The sequence below is a fragment of the Remersonia thermophila genome, chromosome 7, assembly GCF_042764415.1.
Source record: "Remersonia thermophila strain ATCC 22073 chromosome 7, whole genome shotgun sequence".
Classification (NCBI taxonomy): domain Eukaryota; kingdom Fungi; phylum Ascomycota; class Sordariomycetes; order Sordariales; family Chaetomiaceae; genus Remersonia; species Remersonia thermophila.
The window spans coordinates 1,621,563-1,632,658 of NC_092223.1; positions in this window are offsets into that span (position 1 = coordinate 1,621,563).

The window sequence follows — 11,096 nt, forward strand, 5'->3', positions numbered from 1 at the left end:
CAGGCTTTCCATATTGCGCAAGCATTAAGAAATCAGGATAAACCCAACGTTCGCAGCCTTTTAACGTTATAGGCATGCATCAGGCTAGATAATACGCTTATTAACTAAATGTAAGTTTTATATAAAGACAAAAGCGATTTGTAAATAAGCTTAGCAAAGCTAAGCCCTAGCCTATACTAATAACTTAACGGGGACAAACTCCCGACAAAGACAACCTGGTACGCAAAGTAAGAGTGCCCAGGACCGAGGAAAATATCTAAAAGTTTAACTTATACTTTCCTTCCGTTTAAAACAACGACCACTACTATAGAAGTCGCAGTAATAAAAGACAGTTTCCGTAAACTGCTAACCCAAAGAATCATTTCTTATATAATATACTTCGTATATCTAACATCGGTACTACTAGGGTTAAATAGTTAGTATCCTCGGCTAAATTATAAAGATATTAGTATTTTTAACCCTAAATGTTACTAATAATGTTTAGCAAATAGATATCGTTGCCGATAATAAAACCCTTATTTATACTAATATTTACTACTTTACAGAACGCTTAAAGACCCTAACTAAGAATCCTAATATATAAGCTAATGTAGAAAGGTAGTTACTATTAAAACATATTCCTTACTCTACTAGATAACTAAACCCTATTCTAAGAAAATTCCTAGTTAATAACAAAAGATCGATACAATTTACGCTTTAAAGGCCTAAATATTATTGTAGACGCTTTCGAGGATAAATTTGAACCGGAGGATAACGAACTAAACAAGCAATAGATATAAAGTAAAATTAGTTTATAATATATCGCTAACAACTATAATACCTCCAATTACTTTACCTAATATAATATTTATTTTTATACAAGGCTTTAACCTTATTAAAGAAAGTAAGAACTATAGCTAGGAAGCTGTTATAATCTCTATATATATATAACTAAATAAATACAGAGCCTCGTTAATATATCCTTCGCTTATATAACTACCCCGGTCTTATAAATTGCCTACGTAAAATTAAGGAATCTTATACCTGCGTTTAGGATATAACGGAAGCTTGCTATAGTTAAAATAAGTTTTCTACCGACTAAGACTTCTATCGCTACAATAAACAGTTTTCTTATAGAAATATTAGTTTTCGCCGCATAAAAATTGCTCTGGTAACTGTAGTAACCGCTGTAAGCCTAACGATCGCCTAAGCAACGGTTGCAGACTTAACAATCGCCCTGGTAACTGTAAGGAGAGCTATACACGTAACAAACGCTTTAAAGCCCCCCGTAATAACCGCCCGGATAACTATACAAGTAAAAGACGTCGTAACGATAAGACCTACGATCGCTGTAAAGCGTATAACTATACCTACCTAGCTAGCGATATAAACACGAAACTGATTACTCTAATGTAAAATCCGTTACTTTAGATTCCTTGTATTCCGTATATTCTTCTATAGCCTCCGTTTATCTAATCCTAGATACTAACCTAACTTACTATAAGGACTACAAGTAGTTTAACGTAGAAAACGAGCTCTGTATATAAATTCGCTACTATTAATATATGATGGCCCGGGCGCTTGAGAGTGTATACGGCGGAAGGGAGTGGTTGGACGCTTTATTTAAAAGAAGAAAACAACTATCTAGTATACCTCTCCTGGAGGCTCCTTAAGTATATGATAGATGCCTAGAAGGGCGGTCTGCGCAGGCAGCATAACTGCTGGCGGCTAGGACCAGGGTATAAGTCCCTATAGATTCTGTTACATCATAATCTAAATATACTGGCCTAACAGAAGAATTCCGCTAGGAAGATATATAAACCATTATAATATACTTATAGCTACTGCCGCTACGCCTATACCTTTGAAAGCACAATATTTTAATACTTAAAAACCGACTTTAAGGCGAAGAAAAGTATTTTCCGGTTTAAGATAAATACCTTTAAATCGACTACCGTAACATTAGACCCTCCTACTTGTAAAGGAAAGCTTAAAACAACTTTCTAAACTAATTTAAATGGTCTAAAGGTCCTTAACGCCTCTAAGCTATATTAAATTAACGTCAACTACCCTTTAAACGCTTATATCCATCTACAAACTAGTACAATTACTACCGTTAAAATCAATAGCTTGACTGAAGTGTACTTTACTATAACCGTTAACTGCTCCTTTATCAGTTACAACTTTTTACAGCAACTAAACTATACTGTTAAAAATCGTTCTAACAAAGTTAAAAGTATTAGCGATAGCCGCGTTAAAGTCTCCGAGTAGGCTACTTTCGAGTTCATTGTCCTAGATATAGATTTAAAAAGTAAAGCTACTATAAACCATTTTACCCGATCCGCTCAAGTAATTAATCAGCTGACGCTAAGCTTTTACTTAGAATTAAATTCCTTAATATTTACTTACCTAATATCGAATACAGAAAACAAATCATTACCCTTCAGACCTTTAGCTTTAAAGTTCCTTTCTGTATTAATAGCAGCACAATCCCTGTCGTATATAAGGTCCAGACGATAAAGCTAATTACCTTCCTAGTTAAAACGCTATAGTCCTAGTACAGTATTCGCCGCTTCCGAAAAGCTATATATATACTTTCGAATGTAAATACATAGTAGCTTTTAACGCTATCGTTAAAGTAACAATGCCCCAAACCTTCCCGGTTAAAAACAATAGTACGAAAGTAATATCTATTTAAAAAAAGGACTTTAATAAGCTTATAGCTCTAAATACAACAGTGTTTTCAAGACTTTAGAGAGCTTGGGAAAGCTAGTTGCCGGAAAGCCTTTATACGGTTACTGGTATTGGTCAAGCTAAAGGAGTCGACTTAGAAGCTGAGAAGTTTAACTTTTAAATATCCGATAGACGATTTAGTACACGAAATTAAAATGTTTTTACTATTAAAGAGCCTGAAGCTAGTCTTTAAGTGGCGTTCATCGTCTTCAAAAATCGTAATATTCTTGACGAATTCGGTTTATATATCGTTGTATATATACTAGTATATTACGATAGCTTATTAGGCAGACTTTCAGTCGTTCTACTCTTTGCAGGCTAATCACGTAAAGTAGTTACGATAGAATAGATGGACTCCGAATTAGTAAAAAAGTTAGTAGTATCGACTATAGTTATGTATTGCTTTCCTTACAGGTAAATACTACTCTTAGCTTATAGCAGTAAAGAGTAGTTATCGGGTACGGTAACATTGTTTAGGGCGTATGAATTGATTACTATACAACCCTTTGGTTTTCTTTAGACTATGCGATAGATAACGAAGACTAGGTGCGTAAAAGGCGTGGCTTCGTTATAGTATTCTATACGCTTTTATATGTGGAAGGCGTTGAAAGCTTTGCTGAGTACCCTCCGGTCTTTGGCGCTTAATGGGTAGGTGTAAGAACAGATTTTGTTCATGTTACTATCCATTAACGAGGGGAACCGTTATTTCGTCTTCTTCGAGAACGTCAACTAGTCTCTGGTTCTCCTAGAGCCTTAGGAAAGCGGTAATACAGCGTTCTAAGCGTTGAGTAAAGGATTTGTTTACAGTGTAGATATATATACCCTCCTTTGTTACGATTTCAGGGACAGCAGTATGATTTTAATACTTAGAGTATAATAATGCTTTTTGGTATTGTTAGGCGAGGGGTATCTAGGTCTCTAGGGCAGGCGTTAGTTTTAATCTAGTTTAATAGGGTTAAAGTCGATTATTGTATAATACCGTAGACTTGGTTGTTAATTAGGGTTGTAGTTGTTGCGAGGTTGGTAGGCTGTACTGTAGTGCAGTGCATAAGTTTGCGCACCCGATCAGGTCACTGCCAGGATCCACTACACCAGCCACAAGTGTAACTTACAGCCATTTACATGTGGAAACCGCACCGCTGTTTAGTCCTGTCAATCGTGGTGGGTCAAAAAGTGACCTGTTTAAGATTGGAAACTTACCCCTGGGGGTAGTAGGCAGTCTGCTTGGGCAGCTGTAGCGGGTATACTGTATTTTCTATAGTAGGATATTATTATTCTGCTTTTTACTATAGCGCTAATCCTGTAGTCTAAAGACAACTTATAGTTAATTAGTATTTTTGCTGTCAAAGAGACTATTGTAGCGATAGGGTTTAAGTTTTAACTTTAAGTTATACGAAAGTGTTAAGGGCGGTAGCTATAGTTATAACGACAAAAGCGGTGTTAAGGGAGCAGGAGAGGGTGCTACTGCTCGGAGTACTACAAACATAGTTTAGTCGAGCACTTAATTCTATACTATATAAAGATTGCAGGGCTACTTTAATACTAAAAGAATAAGCTTCTAAACGTTAGCTGTAACAGTAGCGTAATTAAAATAAAGAACCCTGCGAAACTTGTAAACTACTACGCCTAAGCCTATTTTAAACCGGTAGAGGAAGAGATATTACTCCTTTTAAAGCGTTGTAAACTAAAATCTACAACAAACCGACTATTCTATACTATTTCGACCCCGATAAACCCCTTTCCCTGTAAGGAGTAATAACCTGCTACGTTACTAATGAATACTCTTAGATTCCTAACAACTATACTCCAGCTTACTAAGTTCGCTCTAAGATATTCCCAACCCGTTCCTTAAATAAACCGGAGATATATTACAGCCCCTTTGAGTAGGAAATAACTTACCTAATCTATGCAGTTGAAAAACCTAAGGACTACTATCCACTCCTCGAAACACTTAATTATCGTTCTTATAAACTACTATCTATAAAGGGTAGTATTAAAAATATCGTTTTTAATACCGGCTCTACGGATCGTGCTAACCGCTGCTCTATAAACTCCTCTGTCTACTTTTCGTAGTATAACTTAAAGGTGTACTACTTCCCAGGCAATCGTAACTTTGTCCCTAATGTTATAACCTGTTTAGCTACAATTAATAATTTAAATTATCGCGCGAACGGCAATACTATACTCGACTCGATATAATACGCCTTTGCCGAAGCGTAAATGAATCCGGAGCTTAAAAAGTAATTTTTAGAAAGCTATAAAAAGGATTCGAAATATAATAGGATTATTAACAACCTACGCGCTATAAACCCGAACGCTTGTAAAGAGACTACTAACCTATTTGTCCGGCTAAAACGCTCCCTATATAAGTAATCGCTATTAAGCCTAGCCTGCGTAGCCAGTTGCTGCAAGTATCTGAGCTGTATTAAATAGTTGAGTAATAGTGATGTGGATTAACGGTGTTGCACTTCTAGTGTAGGTCGTGCAAGGCGTTTGGAAAAGGGGGTGTTTTACAAGGTGGTGGGTCGACTTAGTAAAGCGGTGTACTACCCCCTAGGGGTATGTTTCTCCTCCTAAACAGGTTACTTTATTAACCTACTACGTTTTACAGAGGCTACAGACCAATAAAACTATACCTCTCATTTCACTAGTTTCCTCCATTTTACTATACAAATCTTAATATAGGATATATATCCCATCCGCAACGATTACAGCCCGGCAGTGCTCTAGCATCGAAGCCAGCAAATCCTTCCAGTACTCGTTAAGCAACTCCTCCCGAGCCCCTTTAACCCATTTGCGGAAGGTATTATAAAAAAGCGTTTTATCTATACTATACTTATCCTTAATATAATCTTTCATCCAGTTATAACAGTTATTAATTGGATTAAGATCTAAGGGAAAAAATGGTTATTCGAGAACCCAGATCCCTCGCTCTTACAACTTAAACTTCATTATCGCTACTATATAGCTAGAAGCGTTATCCTATATAAGTACGAGATCAACGTTTTACTCTCTTTAGAAAAGCAGAATCCAACTATCGATAACAGGAACAGTACATTATTAATATAATTCTATATAAATAGTTCCCTAATCCTTCTTCTAGAAAATCCTAGAACCCTTCCTATATAGAGAACGAACCCTAGAACATCTATCCTCTAAAATACTAAAACCCTTTAACGATACAAATAGGATCGAATTCTTTACTTGGTTACCAAATAATATATTATTTATAATACAGGCTATTAATAATCTAGATCTTATCGGTCTAAAGACTTTATTATTTAACAGTTTAGTTATAATATATAAATATTTAGTTTAGCCGTAGTTACCGTATCGTTTCTATAATCAGAGGTTTCCTTTATATAACTCGTCGTCGGAAATCTAGTTACCAAAGCATTCGTTTAATTGCCGAGACTCCAAAGACTCCAGTACAAAGAACAGATACTAACCGAAGATAGGTTATTCTTCGATACTCAGCTGACCGGCAGACGAACTCTTTAAGCTCCTCGTATTGCCCAGTGAAAAGAAGTTATAGCCGACCGGATCGGGGCTTAACATCAGAGGTACCTTTGCGGAGGGTGTATCGCACTTGGTTTTTCAAGAAACCCGTGATTCGTATAATTTCGGCTTGGTTCAGACGGTTATCATTAAACAAAGTCAAAACCCGTAGACGATCGGCACGGGAAAGGTGTTTATAGCCAGCCATTGTTATTGTTATTGTTGTTGGAGAGATGTTTGCAGCTGGCTATTCTTATTGTGATTGTCAGAGTGTTGACCAAGAAGACTAAACATCGGTGGGTTTTCCACCTGTAAATGGCTGTAAGTTACACTTGTAGCTTATATGGTAGCTCCTGGCAGTGACCTGGTCGGGGATGGAAACTTATGCAGCGCACCGCAGTAGGAAGAGTCCCCCCTAGTAATTATAACTCGTAATGACACCTCCCCGTATGAAGGCTCTTGCTTATAGTCTTATATCTAGGCCCTGGAGGATAGTCTTACACCCTATTGTACGCTTAGAACCCTTTTTGGACATGACAAGGCCCGGATCTATACATCGGGGGTCGCAAAGGAGTAGCGTAAACAACATAGTATCTGGGTTTAAAACCATCCACTATACAGCCCCGATCTAAACCCGATAGAGCATATATAGGCGATTATAAAGAATACACTGCGAAGGGAGTTCCCTAGCCTGTATATTAATAACCTATAACCAAGGAAAATATTCGAGAAGCTTCAGATAACATTGCAGAGTGTTTAGGATAGTATTGTAAAGGCCTAAGTTAATAACCCTATCGACTCGATACTTCGTCGCCTGGGGGGAATCCGGGCTGCAAAAGGGTAGTATACTAAATGTGAAAGGCTAGATTCAGAGCTTTTAATTAATCACTTTTTTCTTATTTTCCCTTGTTTTAACTGCGTCGGAGTAGGCTAAGGTGGTCAGAGGTAGTGATACGTGCGGTCTGCGAAAACTGTGCCAGTCCTTTTTGTCGATTGAAACTATACTATAGAAAGATCCCTGTGTTAGTCGGTATAGTATATAACCAAGCTATAATTCATCGACATATCCATATAAATGTACAGAACAGGAGTGTGGTGTTAAGATAGGGTTAGAATTAAAAGAAGCCAAATAGTATAGTTATAGCGTTAGTTTAGCATTGAATTCTAAATTATACGTCTTAACTCAATAGTCTATCTGCTTATAACAAGGCCTATACTGAATAACGACTCTTATACGTTCTTAAGACAGTTCAGATGCAACTAAACTTAAAGGATACAGCGTATAGGACCGTCCATTCCAAGGGGAGTTTAACGAAAAGCTAGCATTAATATATATAGATAGTTTACAAAAGCCGGTAGCGCGGATAAACCTGCCTGACATCTAACGTAACCCATACAGAGTTCGGCCGACCAGGGAGTTTGGTCGCCCACCATCTTGCTTATCAAGGGGGGGAAACACTACACCAAAAATCAACCATCACGATAATCAACAGCAACAACAAATGGATTTAAAGCTATTCGCACCCTATTAAATACATCGGGTTTCATCTGGATACCCTTCTACTAAATGGTTTCAACGAATCTAACTAGGGTAGCTGTCTTTACGCAACGTTCCTTTACTTTACGTTCCTCGGCCTCCTGAATATCTTATTTACGTATCTGTAAAAACTCTCCTCAACGGTTAGTACGCAAGCCCCGTTAATCTGTTTCTAGCCACTCTTCCTAACGTTATCGACGAGCATATTATTCAGAAAGCTAATAGTCAGATTATTAACGCGGAAACCCTTAGCAGATAACTTAATAGCCAAAGTATATAGCTTTAATAGGCTACTATATATTTTAATTAAATTATAAATAGTAAAATCGATCTTAGTAGCAGCTAATAGCTTAGTAATTATACACTCCTTAGACTTATTTTTCAAGTCGTCGGTCAGAGCTCCAGACAAAAGGGTCGGTAAAGGCAACAAGGTTAGAATCTTATTAGGGTTGCAGCGTATAAGACCTACTCTGCGTCAACCGTTCATAATATTCATACGTATAGTTTTGCTTGCCTAGAAATAGTAGTCAAAGAATTAACTGTTAATAATCCTTTCTACGCTTAGAAAAGTCTCCTAGTTATCAAAGAACCGGTATATAGTTGCCAGCAGGCTAAACACGCTGATATTAAAAGGCTAGAGGATATCATTAGCTTTCGGAAGGAGGTAAAGAGTTATAATATAATAGTTACTACAATATTATACAAAGCTGGGGAAGATATAGCTGCCGTAGCCGTCGAGGATGAAATAACAGTATTTTGATAGCTTCCGGGACGTAATATAACGGTTAAAGTGTCTTAGCTACTCGATAGCAAACTTGCTATTAGTCCAGCTGTTCAGGAAAGCTTAAATAACCAGCTATAGGTCGATAGATATATCGTCGGGAATACCGCTTCTTTATACCGCTTCACTTTGGAAGATAATAATAGTAGAAGAAGGATCCCGTCGCTGGAAATAAATTTAATAACAGAAACCTAGTCCCGATTACCTAGTTAGGTAATAAATACCTTTATATCGTAGTAAAAAATAATAACCCTTTATACTATCCTAATACCCTTTATGTATCATTTTTAAATTATAGTTATCTTAGTTAGGAACGCTATCAATAAGCTATGGTATTATAAATAGGTAGAGCTAATTCTTTACCGTCTTATAGTTAAAAATACATTTCCAGACTTAATCTACTATATATATCCGCCGAGTTTATAATTCGGTATACTATTTTAGGAAGTTAGTATACTATTTATCGTTAAAGGTTTAAAGCTATTCTTTATGTATAGAAGATAAGTTGTACGCTTATAAATAGCTTTAATGATTATAAGCTAGCCTTAAGTATCTAGCTAGTAATATGCTTCAACTATTACTTCTTCCCTAGCTAACAAAAGACATTGCTTGTAAATATAGGTGTTTTTAGGGCTCTGGTACTTACCATTGACACAGTCTTGTAATATACTTCAGGGAACGTTAAATAAACGAGCTACCTTTCATATAAAGATATTTTTGATACGAATTGCGTTAAGTACTTATTGTATACGCAGTTCTTTAGGGTTAGTATTGTTAGCTATCTTGACAAGTCCTCAATACATTAAAAAGAGGGAAGAACCTACCTGTTGGAGCGAGTTATTGGTATTAATGTTGTTCGAGTTGATCAAAATAATATAGCTTTGAAGAAGCAAGCTAGTGCAATTCACACCTGACCGAACACCCTGGCCGGCCGAACTCTATGCGGGTTACATTACATCAACCCACCCACTTACGGAACAACCTACTTTAGGAGTAGCTCGCAAAGTCTACACCGCAAATTTTACTAGATTACTGTTAATTACCGAAAAGTATGCAAAATAACTACGTTCTAGCTTCACGGTCTAATAATGGATAGGTCTACGGACAGCCTACTCCGAAATCGATTTACAATTAGCCCTCGAAGCTTCGCAGGCTGGAAAGTCCAGCTTACATAAAATCGCCCGCAACTTGAGGATACTGGTATCGGTTAACCTGCTACAATAGGCATCACATCCTCCGTTCTTTGCAAAACAAAGCCTTCCAGATATTGCAGGCCCTTAGCCCCGTCCAAGGAGAACGTCTTACCTACTAGGCTATCCTAGCCAACTACTATGTATCGAGGGACCTAACGATTCTATAGGCGATAGCTGGATAAAACGCTTCTTACGCAGGCATCCTGCTCTTAAGACCCAGAGGCCTCGGAAAATCAATTCTGCTCATATCGCGGAGGGGGGGGGGGGGGGGGGCTACAACAAAGGTTATCCAACCGTAGTATTTAACGAAAACAGCCTAGCCCCAGAACCTGAACCTTATTTATCGAATATATCTCGGCAACAAAGATGTATCTCCCCCCACTGTAATCTTCAAAAGCAAATACATTTAACAATCACAGTGTCTGGTAGCAAAAAGCGATTTTAAAGGCTAGTTCTTTATTATAACTTAGAAAGGCTAGCCTAATACAACCATTGCGCTCTACTCGCTTAGGAACGTCTTTATCCTACGTATAGGACCTACGGATCTAAATAAACTTCGTCTGTTAATACTAGACGGCTTCGATAGCTATATGGATTACAAATTTATACAGCAGTACTTTATTAATAATATGTACCTTCTTTGCCTCCTGCTATATACCTTTTCTATACTTTAGCCTCTCGACTTAATAATATGTACTCCTTTTATAGGTGTTTGCTGTAAAAGGCTCAACTGCGAAGCAGTTTAGACCGATGTATTTGTTATTAGTAAACGGATAACACTTTAGTACCTCGTATCAGTACGTAAAGAAGCGTTAACGAGCTGGAACATTCCGTCTGGATAGCAAGCATTAGGTTCGTAGTTAAGTCGAGTCCCTACCTTGTAAAACACCCCCTTTTTATAACAGCCTGCACCGCCTACACCAGAAGTACAACACTATTAATTTATACCATTACTGCTTAACTATTTGATACAGCTCTGATACTTTCAGCTACTGGTTCTGTAGGCTGGGCTTCGCTCTCTTCATTAGCGTTTTCTCTTACTTTGCCAGCTGCTTCCTGGGCGCGTTATATCTCTTTCATATTTGCGAAGAGCTTGTTTGGACCCGTAGCTACCTTCTTCCTCCGAGTTGGTTTAATAGCTTCTAACTGAGCCCTTAGAGTCTTATACTCCGCCTTGAGGCGAGCCTTTTCGAAGGCTATTTCATCCAAAGCCTTCTTAATCTTCCTAAGAATCAGCTGCTTCCTTAGGCTGCTACGATAGATAACTCCGAAAAGAACTAGGCTTACCCAGATATCTAACCGTTTGGTTAACGTTTAAATAGTTACCTCCGAAAGCCTAGCAGTAACCTAATTACGTTCAAAGGTTACTGCTATA